Genomic DNA, 14,077 nt, shown 5'->3' with positions numbered 1-14,077 from the left:
AAAGTCCAATCAGAATTAGGACTATAATAACTGGTGTCACCATTTTCAATAGTAACTGCCAACATGGTCCTGAAGTCAACCAGGACCAGGGATTCCACCGGTTCACGGCTAGGGTGTCTTTATGCATTGCATCACGAAGTTTATTCAGCTCTTCCAATGCGTCCTGCATATCCACTGAATGAATGGAGTCTGGGATGAAAGTACAGCATGTTGTGTTCAGCAGAACACAAACTCCTCCCTGTGAACCAGTAAGCAAGTCTAAAACCATGCGATTTTGCATCACCATGGTACGTAAAGCATCTATTTCAGTGTTTTGAGCTGCTACTATTTTTTTGGTTACATTCATGAACAGACCCAATCGATAATTCAGAGTTTCAATCATTAATGAATTTTTTCCCACTCCTATCCAGGGGAACAATGAATGTGCTATTTTATCTCCTACAGACCACAATTTTTGGTCCTTTGGTACATCCGAGCCCCACATGTGATCATGTGGTAACACATCTGGGTATATCAATCTCCTCCGTCTGGTGCTGCCATTCTTCTCTGTGGAGGTCCTACCACATATGTATGGTCAGTCACCTGGGTAGGTGCACACACACCACCCCAATTTGGTGGGAGACTCATGTACAGTCTGGAACCATAAAGCCAATAGATGTCATCATACACCGGAGTACCATTTACAGGTGGTAGCAAAAACTTACTAACATAAGCACATGATTCATCCGTTCCCCATGGACAGGAGCCTGTATAATTACATCCCCGTCCAATGTGATGAAGATAAGTACCATCCACATATTATGTTTTGGTTAGGCTTAAATTATTTGATAAAACATACGTTTGGGTACACAGACGTTTCTTAATTTTACCTACAGTTTTTATTCCCTGTCCCGTAAAAGCAAATTGGGAATGGCCGTTGTGATGACAATTTAACGTGATGATATTTTTGCGTTTCCCTTCAGTCTAGTCAATGGAGCAGCATTTGGGCACGCTTGTACGTCCTCTGTTGAAATCCCTATCATATAAGTGGTTGCACTGAGGCAAGTGGTGTTACATCTTATCAGATTTGCTGAGAACTGCTGCCCCCGAAATACAGTTTGATTATGCATCCGTATGATAAGACATTCTGTCACCCTAGCAGGGTACGGTTTAGCCGTCAGAGCTGGGTGTGTTGAGGATATAGGTATTTGCGAACAAACATAACAATTAGTAACGTAATTCCATAGCCAATAAATGAACATATCTGTACCACATATTAGTATGGTATATATGAGGGTGTCCATCTGTCTCATTCACATTATGAATAAACCTCTTCTGACGTTGCTTGCGTTGTTCTCTGGCTCGGTCCACAGTGAGCTGCAATTCTTGGGTCAACCACCAGGCCAGGAATCCGAGGAGCACGAAACACACTAAGATCACAACGCAACCGGCTGCCCTACCAACAGTCCGGCAGCGGCGGCGCTGAGCACGCCGCTCCGGGGTCTGCTGTAGTTCAGTCATGATTGCTAGGATACAGTGTTGTTAACCACCTCACCTAATAGTGCAAGGATCTCCCTGCTTCACTGGCATTGAGACAATCTATTGCTAATTAAATAGACTCCCTTTGTAGCCAGACTTCCCCTTACACTGTGGAGGCCGCCAACACACGCTGTATCTTACAGTGATGTATCCACGTTGATCTCTCCGCTATCTTTACTGCAGTTGGTGTTGTTAACAGCACTTGGTATAGACCTCCCCAACGAGGACTGGACCAGTTCTTCCTCTTAATCACTCTGATGAACACCCAGTCTCCTGGCTAGACTACTGGAAGGCCGTCCTGTGGAAGATCAAAATTATTCGGCAGTAAATGTGTTTAAGTTATCTCTTTCTGTGTTAATGTCTTTTTCATAAAATTTGCTAATGTTTGTTCCTCATCTGCTGTTTTAGTATCCATGTCAAAATTGGTAGACGATATGGTCGTCCATAAAGTATCTCAAATGGTGTTAACCCTGATGGTGTTGGTGTTATTCTCATATACAATTTTACTAGGTCCAAACATTCAATCCAGGTTCGTTTTGTCTCTTCTATACATTTCCTTAATCTTATTTTTATTGTGCCCTTTGTCCTTTCCACTAATCCGGCACTGTGTGGATGATAAGCACAATGATTTTTTAGATTGACCTGTAGCGCTTCTCCTACGTATTGCACTATTGATTGGGGGACTTCCTGTTCCGGAGCACAGCGGTGTTCTGCTGTATCTGTTAGCTGTTTGAACTGAGCTGTTTGAGTTCTTTGAATTAACAGTCTTTTTCAAGACTTTTTTACTTTTTTACTTTTTTTTTTTTTTTTACTTTTTCACCGTGCTCCAACGCCTAAAGAAGACCTCTAACGGTCGAAGCATCGCGACGGAGCACTTTTATCAGCTAACCTTCATCAGCGTTGGCAAGCTAACTAGCTTGCTAACGCTTTCGTTTTTATTTTTATTTTATTTTTTAGCACTGTTGTCGTGCTGCTCCACAGCCTGCCTAGTGGATTTTTATTTTATTTTAGCGCTGTTGTCGTGCGTTACCTGTGCTGCTCCACAGCCTACATAGTGGATTTTTATTTTATTTTAGCGCTGTTGTCGTGTGTTACCTGTGCTGCTCCACAGCCTGCCTAGTGGATTTTTATTTTATTTTAGCACTGTTGTCGTGCGTTACCTGTGCTGCTCCACAGCCTGTCCAGTGGATTTTTATTTTATTTTTTAGCACTGTTGTCGTGCGTTACCTGTGTTGCTCCACAGCCTGTTCAGTGGATTTTTATTTAATTTTTTAGCACTGTTGTCGTGCGTTACCTGTGCTGCTCCACAGCCTGTTCAGTGGATTTTTATTTTATTTTTTAGCACTGTTGTCGTGTGTTACCTGTGCTGCTCCACAGCCTGTTCAGTGGATTTTTACCTGTGCTGCTCCACAGCCTGTCCAGTGGATTTTTATTTTATTTTTTAGCACTGTTGTCGTGTGTTACCTGTGCTGCTCCACGGCCTGTCCGGTGGATTTTTATTTTATTTTTTAGCACTGTTGTCGTGTGTTACCTGTGCTGCTCCACAGCCTGTTCAGTGGATTTTTACCTGTGCTGCTCCACAGCCTGTCTAGTGGATTTTTATTTTATTTTTTACCACTGTTGTCGTGTGTTACCTGTGCTGTTCCACAGCCTGTCCAGTGGATTTTTATTTTATTTTTTACCACTGTTGTCGTGTGTTATCTGTGCTGCTCCACAGCCTGTCCAGTGGATTTCTATTTTATTTTTTACCACTGTTGTCGTGTGTTACCTGTGCTGCTCCACAGCCTGTCCAGTGGATTTTTATTTTATTTTTTTTAGCGCTGTTGTCGTGCGTTGCCTGTGCTGCTCCACAGCCTGTCCAGTGGATTTTTATTTTATTTTTTAGCACTGTTGTCGTGCGTTACCTGTGCTGCTCCACAGCCTGTCCAGTGGATTTTGATTTTTATTTTATTTTTTTTTAGCACTGTTGTCGTGCGTTGCCTGTGCTGCTCCACAGCCTGTCTAGTGGATTTTTATTTTTATTTTATTTTATTTTTTAGCACTGTTGTCGTGCGTTACCTGTGCTGCTCCACAGCCTGTCCAGTGGATTTTTATTTTTATTTTATTTTATTTTTTAGCACTGTTGTCGTGCGTTACCTGTGCTGCTCCACAGCCTGTCTAGTGTCGGATTCCCTGTTTGGGAATCCGCTAGCTTAGCGTAGCTACTAGCTCTTAGCCATTTTAGCATGGCGGCTTCTCCTGTCTCTCCCGTACTTTTCTGCTCTGGGTGTGAAATGTTTAGTTATTCCTCGGCCTCTTTTAGCAGTAACGGTACTTGTAATAAGTGCAGCTTATTCGTAGCTTTGGAGGCCAGGCTGGGCGAATTGGAGGCTCGGCTCCGCACCGTGGAAAATTCTACAGCTAGCCAGGCCCCTGTAGTCGGTGCGGACCAAGGTAGCTTAGCCGCCGTTAGTTCCCCCCTGGCAGACCCCGTGCAGTCGGGAAGGCAGGCTGACTGGGTGACTGTGAGGAGGAAGCGTAGCCCTAAACAGAAGCCCCGTGTACACCGTCAACCCGTTCACATCTCTAACCGTTTTTCCCCACTCGACGATACACTCGCCGAGGATCAAACTCTAGTTATTGGCGACTCTGTTTTGAGAAATGTGAAGTTAGCGACACCAGCAACCATTGTCAATTGTCTTCCGGGGGCCAGAGCAGGCGACATCGAAGGACATTTGAAATTGCTGGCTAAGGCTAAGCGTAAATTTGGTAAGATTGTAATTCACGTCGGCAGTAATGACACTCGGTTACGCCAATCGGAGGTCACTAAAATTAACATTGAATCGGTGTGTACCTTTGCAAAAACAATGTCGGACTCTGTTGTTTTCTCTGGGCCCCTCCCCAATCAGACCGGGAGTGACATGTTTAGCCGCATGTTCTCCTTGAATTGCTGGCTGTCTGAGTGGTGTCCAAAAAAGGAGGTGGGCTTCATTGATAATTGGCAAAGCTTCTGGGGAAAACCTGGTCTTGTTAGGAGAGACGGCATCCATCCCACTTTAGAGGGAGCAGCTCTCATTTCTAGAAATCTGGCCAATTTTTTGGGATCCTCCAAACTGTGACTGTCTAGCGTTGGGACCAGGAGGCAGAGCTGTGGTCTTACACACCTCTCTGCAGCTTCTCTCCCCCTGCCATCCCCTTATTACCCCATCCCCGTAGAGACGGTGCCTGCTCCCAGACCACCAATAACTAGCAAAAATCTATTTAAGCATAAAAATTCAAAAAGAAAAAATAATATAGCACCTTCAATTGCACCACAGACTAAAACAGTTAAATGTGGTCTATTAAACATTAGGTCTCTTTCTTCTAAGTCCCTGTTGGTAAATGATATAATAATTGATCAACGTATTGATTTATTCTGCCTAACAGAAACTTGGTTACAGCAGGATGAATATGTTAGTTTAAATGAGTCAACACCCCCGAGTCACACTAACTGTCAGAATGCTCGTAGCACGGGCCGAGGCGGAGGATTAGCAGCAATCTTCCATTCCAGCTTATTAATTAATCAAAAACCTAGACAGAGCTTTAATTCATTTGAAAGCTTGTCTCTTAGTCTTGTCCATCCAAATTGGAAGTCCCAAAAACCAGTTTTATTTGTTATTATCTATCGTCCACCTGGTCGTTACTGTGAGTTTCTCTGTGAATTTTCAGACCTTTTGTCTGACTTAGTGCTTAGCTCAGATAAGATAATTATAGTGGGCGATTTTAACATCCACACAGATGCTGAGAATGACAGCCTCAACACTGCATTTAATCTATTATTAGACTCTATCGGCTTTGCTCAAAAAGTAAATGAGTCCACCCACCACTTTAATCATATTTTAGATCTTGTTCTGACTTATGGTATGGAAATAGAAGACTTAACAGTATTCCCTGAAAACTCCCTTTTGTCTGATCATTTTTTAATAACATTTACATTTACCCTGATGGACTACCCTGCAGTGGGGAATAAGTTTCATTACACTAGAAGTCTTTCAGAAAGCGCTGTAACTAGGTTTAAGGATATGATTTCTTCTTTATGTTCTCTAATGTCATATACCAACACAGAGCAGAGTAGCTACCTAAACTCTGTAAGGGAGTTAGAGTATCTTGTCAATAGTTTTACATCCTCATTGAAGACAACTTTGGATGCTGTAGCTCCTCTGAAAAAGAGAGCTTTAAATCAGAAGTGTCTGACTCCGTGGTATAACTCACAAACTCGTAGCTTAAAGCAGATAACCCGTAAGTTGGAGAGGAAATGGCGTCTCACTAATTTAGAAGATCTTCACTTAGCCTGGAAAAAGAGTTTGTTGCTGTATAAGAAAGCCCTTCGTGAAGCTAGGACATCTTTCTACTCATCACTAATTGAAGAAAATAAGAACAACCCCAGGTTTCTTTTCAGCACTGTAGCCAGGCTGACAAAGAGTCAGAGCTCTATTGAGCTGAGTATTCCATTAACTTTAACTAGTAATGACTTCATGACTTTCTTTGCTAACAAAATTTTGACTATTAGAGAAAAAATTACTCATAACCATCCCAAAGATGTATCGTTATCTTTGGCTGCTTTCAGTGATGCCGGTATTTGGTTAGACTCTTTCTCTCCGATTGTTCTGTCTGAGTTATTTTCATTAGTTACTTCATCCAAACCATCAACATGCTTATTAGACCCCATTCCTGCCAGGCTGCTCAAGGAAGTCCTACCATTATTTAATGCTTCAATCTTAAATATGATCAATCTATCTTTGTTAGTTGGTTATGTACCACAGGCCTTTAAGGTGGCAGTAATTAAACCATTACTTAAAAAGCCATCACTTGACCCAGCTATCTTAGCTAATTATAGGCCAATCTCCAACCTTCCTTTTCTCTCAAAGATTCTTGAGAGGGTAGTTGTAAAACAGCTAACTGATCACCTGCAGAGGAATGGTCTATTTGAAGAGTTTCAGTCAGGTTTTAGAATTCATCATAGTACAGAAACAGCATTAGTGAAGGTTACAAATGATCTTCTTATGGCTTCGGACAGTGGACTTATCTCTGTGCTTGTTCTGTTGGACCTCAGTGCTGCTTTTGATACTGTTGACCATAAAATTTTATTACAGAGATTAGAGCATGTCATAGGTATTAAAGGCATTGCGCTGCGGTGGTTTGAATCATATTTGTCTAATAGATTACAGTTTGTTCATGTAAATGGGGAATCTTCTTCACAGACTAAAGTTAATTATGGAGTTCCACAAGGTTCTGTGCTAGGACCAATTTTATTCACTTTATACATGCTTCCCTTGGGCAGTATTATTAGACGGTATTGCTTAAATTTTCATTGTTACGCAGATGATACCCAGCTTTATCTAGCCATGAAGCCAGAGGATACACACCAATTAGCTAAACTGCAGGATTGTCTTACAGACATAAAGACATGGATGACCTCTAATTTCCTGCTTTTAAACTCAGATAAAACTGAAGTTATTGTACTTGGCCCCACAAATCTTAGAAGCATGGTGTCTAACCAGATCGTTACTCTGGATGGCATTTCCCTGATCTCTAGTAATACTGTGAGAAATCTTGGAGTTATTTTTGATCAGGATATGTCATTCAAAGCGCATATTAAACAAATATGTAGGACTGCCTTTTTGCATTTACGCAATATCTCTAAAATCAGAAAGGTCTTGTCTCAGAGTGATGCTGAAAAACTAATTCATGCATTTATTTCCTCTAGGCTGGACTATTGTAATTCATTATTATCAGGTTGTCCTAAAAGTTCCCTAAAAAGCCTTCAGTTGGTTCAGAATGCTGCAGCTAGAGTACTGACGGGGACTAGCAGGAGAGAGCATATCTCACCCGTGTTGGCCTCCCTTCATTGGCTTCCTGTTAATGCTAGAATAGAATTTAAAATTCTTCTTCTTACTTATAAGGTTTTGAATAATCAGGTCCCATCTTATCTTAGGGACCTCGTAGTACCATATTACCCCATTAGAGCGCTTCGCTCTCAGACTGCGGGCTTACTTGTGGTTCCTAGGGTTTGTAGGAGTGGAATGGGAGGCAGAGCCTTCAGCTTTCAGGCTCCTCTCCTGTGGAACCAGCTCCCAATTCAGATCAGGGAGACAGATACCCTCTCTACTTTTAAGATTAGGCTTAAAACTTTCCTTTTCGCTAAGGCTTATAGTTAGGGCTGGATCGGGTGACCCTGGACCATCCCTTGGTTATGTTGCTTTAGACGTAGACTGTGGGGGGGTTCCCATGATGCACTGTTTCTTTCTCTTTTTGCTCCGTATGCATCACTCTGCATTTAATCATTAGTGATCGATCTCTTTTTCCTGGTTCTTTCCCTCAGCCCCAACCAGTCTCAGCAGAAGACTGCCCCTCCCTGAGCCTGGTTCTGCTGGAGGTTTCTTCCTGTTAAAAGGGAGTTTTTCCTTCCCACTGTGGCCAAGTGCTTGCTCATAGGGGGTCGTTTTGACCGTTGGGGTTTTTCATAATTATTGTATGGCCTTGCCTTGCAATGTGGAGCACCTTGGGGCAACTGTTTGTTGTGATTTGGCGCTATATAAGAAAAAAGTTGATTGATTGATTGATTGATTGTATTAACAAAATGCGCTCCATTATCTGAATAGACTGTTTCTGGTATTCCAAATCGTGGAATGATGTCTTTGCACAATGCCTTAGCCACTGTAAGTGCATCTGCATGTTTTGTAGGGAACAATTCTACCCATTTTGAGAAGGCATCAATTATGACTAAACAAAATTCCTTCCCTTCATGTTTACTCAGCTGTATATAATCCATATGAATCACTTGAAAGGGATATTGTGGTGTTGGAAATTTGCCTCTTTGGGGTCTCAAATTGCCTTGTGAATTGTGTTTTGCACATGTCATGCATGCTCTACAATGCTGTTCTGCATATGCATCGAACCCATAAAGACAAAAAATAGATTGCAATTGCGATATCATACCCCCTGATGAGACATGCGTCACGCCATGGCTCATAATAGCTGCCCATTTAAACATATTTTTTGGCAATATGGGTTTCTTTTGTGGTCATACGTACAAATCATTTGCATACGTAGCTCCTTTAGCTATCCACATTTGTTTTTCTCTGTCAGTTGCCTGCTGTTGCATGTCAGCAAGCAGTGTATGACCTAAATGCAAATCTGGAGTAGTTTCCTGTACAACAAAAATAGAAGAAGCTGCTGCTGCCTCTTTTGCTGCTCTGTCAGCAAAATCATTTCCTTTTGAAATACTGTCAGAGCCTTTGGTGTGAGCCGCACATTTGCATATAGCAATTTGGTTAGGCTACATCAAGACAATTGTGCGGCTCACCATCCTCAGGTAAAGGTATCAATGTGGACGGGTTCAATGTTGTACAGCGCTCTACCGTAAGATGTGGTTGTGATAATAGCAAGGACATACACGAAAGATGTCTTGCTGGGGACAAAAGGCTCATGTTTGTCTGCAACAGAAGTGCAGAGACTGCATGTGGAACTTTCAGTGTCAACTGATGGAATAGAACAACATTACTGCTACTTTGAACAGCCATAGAGGCTGCAACAACAGCCTGTACGCATGGTGGTAAAGCACTTGCTACTGCATCCAATTTAGATGAGTAGTAGGCAACTGGCCTCAATTTTGAGCCATACACTTGAACCAAAACACTAGTCATGAACTTATTCTTACAATCAGCTGTTTGAATGAATGGTTTACTATAATCTGGTAGTGCCAAAACTGTGGATGACACTAATGTTTGTTTTACTTTTACAAAAGCTTCCTCAGCATCTTTGTTCCATTCCAACACGGTTGACATTGAAATATCATCCTTGTACATCAAATCAGAAAGTGGGCTAGTCAATTCTGCATAGCAGGGAATCCATGCCCTGCAGTAATTAGTCAGTCCAAAAAATGACATCATCTGCTTTTTGGTTTGTGGTTTTGGAGCGTGCAAAATTGCTTCCTTCCTGTCAGACAGGATCGTGCGCCCTGTGGCTGATAATTCATGTCCTAAATATTTTACTTTATCCCTACACAACTGAACTTTGTTTTTACTCACTTTGTGGCCATTATCAAATAAGAAACATAATAATGCTACTGTGTCAGTTATGCAGTTTTCTCGTGTGTCAGAGGCAATCAAATGTCATCGACATACACTAATAGTTGGCTATCTGCCGGTGGAACGAAATTAGCTAAACGTGCTGACATGACTTGAGAATAAATAGTTGGACTCTCTGCGTAACCCTGCGGTAATCTGGTGAATGTATATCGTTGTCCTTTAAAGGTAAAAGCAAACCAGAATTGACTATCTGGGTGTACTGGCACAGAGAAAAATGCATTACTTATGTCAATTACTGAGAAACTATTAGAATTTGGTCTCAGCGAATTTAACAAGGTGTGTGGATCTGGAACACATGGTGCTCTTTTAATCACAGCAGCATTTACTGCCTGCAGATCTTGAATCATTCTCCACCCCACTGAGGGCGGAGCCTTTTTTACAGGAAATATGGGTGTGTTACATGGTGAATCTGGACATGGCACTATTACTCCTGCTGTTAATAAATTCTCTATTACTGGCCTGATTCCTTCAATTGCATCAGGTTTCAATGGATACTGTCTTACACATGGTCTGTATTCTGTTTTTGGTCTTATAACTACAGGTTGTGCATTTTTTATCAGTCCTACGTCTGAAGGACCTGTTGTCCACAATCCTGATGGTACAGAAGAGAGAAGATCATCCTCTTCAGGACTCAACTGAAACACTCAGGATTGTGAAGTGGACACATCAATGTGTGTTCCAGCTGTCAGCACCAATGAGACATTAACTGGCACTTTATACAATTTAGTTGATGGACTGAACTCCGTTCGTGGTCCAACTCTGCTCCAATCAGCGTCCTATCAATGCAATAATAGAAATGGATGCACCTATAGTACCTGATCCGCATACTATACTATCAAGCATCCCTGCTGGAGCAAAATGGTACACAGTAATCGATCTGTGTTCAGCCTATTTCAGTGTGCCTGTGCACCCAGACTCACAACATTTGTTTGCATTCACATTTCTGGGACAACAGCTAACGTATACACGGCTACCTCAGGGACTGAACCTGTCCCCAGCCATCTTTAACAAAGTCCTGGCTGAAGATTTACAACACCTTGACATACCCAGTACATTGGTGCAATATATGGATGATCTCCTTATTGCATCAGAGACTCAAGAACAGTGTGAAAAAGATTCATTAATTGTATTGCATGCATTGGCAGATGGAGGTCATAAAGTAAGTAAGGACAAATTGCAGTTCTGCAAACAACAAGTAGAATACTTGGGAAGACAGTTGTGTGGGACCACGCGATGTATAGCCCCAAGCCAAGTGGAGGCTATAATCAAGGCTCCCAAACCCCAAACAGTGGGACAGATGCTTTCATTCCTTGGGATGGCAGGGTACAGTCGGCCGTGGATTTGTGATTATGCTATAAAAACTGCACCTTTGCGTGCCATGATTAGAGCAGTGGGGCAAACAAGCAATGCAGCTCTCCTCGTCTGGACAGATGAGGCAACGGGAGCTTTTGAGGCCCTAAAAACAGACATGCAATCTGCTCCCGCGTTAGGTAACCCAGATTATGGGAAACCTTTCCATTTGTATGTTACTGAAAAAGCTGGATATGCTTGTGCTGTACTAATGCAGGAAACAAATGAAGGAAAACAACCATTGGCCTATTATAGTACAAAGCTTGACAACATTGAAACAGGATTGCCACCATGCTATCAGGGTCTAGCAGCAGCTGCCTTTGCATTTCAAAAAGCATCATCCATAATCATGGGACATGCAGTAACGTTGTACACGTCACATCAGTTACATGCCCTGCTAACCAGTCAACGTTTTGTCTTAACACAAGCTAGACGCACTGGATATGAAGTTGTGTTGTCCGCTCCAGAAATAACAATACAACGTTGTCACACGGTGAATCCCGCCACCAAATTGACCACACCGTTAGATGGTACTCCACATAACTGTGTGACAGAGACAGAGACATTTTTGAGAGCCAGAGAACATTTGTATAATCACGCCATAGATGCAGATCTAACCCTGTTCGTGGACGGCTCATGCTTTCGGGATGCCGCGGGATTGCATGCAGGTATGGGGATTGTTAAACTAAACACGGATGGCGAGACCTTTGAATTACTGGAGTCCCAAGGAATTGATCAGCCTTGTTCAGCCCAACTGGCAGAAATCAAAGCCTTAACTATGGCTTGCCAGATAGCTAAAGATCAACGTGTTAATATCTACACAGACTCAGCCTACGCTTATGGCGTATGTCATGTACATGCAAACATTTGGAAACAAAGGGGATTCCTGAGAGCAGATGGCACCCCTGTCACTCATGGAGAAGCGATTTCCCAACTGTTACAAGCTCTCCAATTACCGTCTGAGGTAGCCATCATTAAATGTGCAGGTCATCAAAAGAATAATAACATCATAGCTCAAGGTAACAACCTAGCAGATGACGCAGCTCGCAAAGGAGCACAAGGGGAAAATATGTTTCCCCTGCTAACCATCCAAGATTGTGCCCCACTGGTTTCACTTGATGCACTGATAGTGGCTCAAAGTAGGGCCAGTGGAGAAGAAAAACGAATGTGGGTTAAACGAGGCGCTATTGAGACACGCAGTCAGGGGCCAGCGGACAAGCTGTGGCGCTGTTGTCATGGACATTTTGTGTTACCCACCAATTTATTACGACATGCAATCATTTGGGCCCACGGACCCGATCATTGTTCGCGAGTCCAAATTATGAACAAACTAAAAGCTGTCTGGTGGTCACCATATATGGCAGCTACAGTGGACCGTTTGTTGAATGAGTGTGAGGTATGTGCACAGTATAATGTCCGGAAATCATTCACAGCCCCTTTAGCCCACATTCCGGTCCCTGATGGGCCATTCAGACATCTTATGATGGATTTCATAGACATGGGAGCTGAAAACCGAGTTAAACGAATGAGATATGTTTTGGTAGTGATATGCAGGTTCAGCCGATGGATTGAGGCAGTAGCCTCTGCAAATCAAGACCATAAAACGGTAGCCAAATTCCTGTGCCGAGACATCTTTCCAAGATTTGGCATTCCAGATACTATCTCATCTGACAACGGTAGGGCTTTTGTAGCCAAGGTTACACAAGAAACATTCAAACAATTGGGTATCAAACAGAAGTTTGGGTGTGTTTATCACCCTCAATCAAATGGGGTGGTGGAACGGGCTAATGGCATTTTAAAGAACAAACTAGCAAAAATCATAGCAGACAGCAATGGCAAACTAACCTGGCTGGATGCGTTGCCGCTTGCTTTATTGTCAATGCGCTCACAAACTAACCGACTAACCCATTTGACACCATTTGAAGCTCTTACAGGTCGGCCGATGCCTATTCCATACCTGAGAGGACCCTACGAAGGACCATCGCTGGAGCAGCTACAAGACGAATGGCATAATTATCTGAGACAGTTAACCCAAATACACAAAACTATCTTTTTGCAGGTCAAAGGTGCTACAGAAGACAGAGAAGCAGAGATTCCACTCGAAAATCAGAGCATGCAGCCTGGTGATCTGGTTTACATCAAAGTGTTCAAAAAGAAGTGGGACAGGCCCCGCCGAGAAGGTCCTTTTAAAGTTATTCTTGCCTCACGTACAGCAGTCAAAGTAGACGGTAAGGACACTTGGTTTCATTTAAACCACTGCTGTAGGGTTGGTGGCCCAGCGCCCCTGCGGCCTCGGCAAGCTCGTCTTGGCAGAGCCGCCGGGCCAAGGGGGGAAGCAAGAGAAGCCAGAGACCCTACAGCAGCACCGAGGGAAGGCCACGCCTCCCTGCAGCCAGAAGCAGCACCGAGGGAAGGCCACGCCTCCCTGCAGCCAGGCGAACACCGGCCAAGGCGCTCACAGAGACTGATTGAACAAAGACGACGCACAGCTTCAGAGAGTAGTGGATCCCTGCCAGATAGAGCAGCGACAGACTCAGATGCAGACTCAGAAACAACTGGAGACGCAGGCCAACAGACAGACAGAAATACAGACCGACAGATAGACAGGTCACAGGAGACATCAGACTCGGACATCAACTCAGTAGATTTACCGACAGAAGAACCGCAGGAAGTACAACCCAGACAAAGCACAGATACACCACACATCCCTAGTGACAGCTCATCTAGCGACGGCTCACTCAGTAGCACATCTAGTAGCACATCTCAACAGTCACCAGAACAATGATTAAGGAATTATTCAAGGGATTGACAATACTACTGGTGGTTAGTATGGGAGAAAATAGACGTCCAAAACATACAACGGACTGTGCAGTGGCCATGGCCGCAATAGCAACTAAACAAGGCATTCTAAACACAGGAAAAACATATAATTTGGTATACATTAAATCAAAAGCCTACAAGAACATAGGAATACAGGGAAAGCTGGGGGATTACATATTAGGCGAAGCCATTAACATCAAATGTGAAGAGGAGGGAACACTCAACATAGAGGTAATTTGTGATAAAAGAGGATGCAGGGAAACCAAGCAAGACGTAACTGT

This window comes from Thalassophryne amazonica, chromosome 15, assembly GCF_902500255.1.
Source record: "Thalassophryne amazonica chromosome 15, fThaAma1.1, whole genome shotgun sequence".
Lineage (NCBI taxonomy): Eukaryota > Metazoa > Chordata > Actinopteri > Batrachoidiformes > Batrachoididae > Thalassophryne > Thalassophryne amazonica.
The sequence above is the reverse complement of the archived record's forward strand: the minus strand, read 5'-3'. Positions refer to the sequence as shown.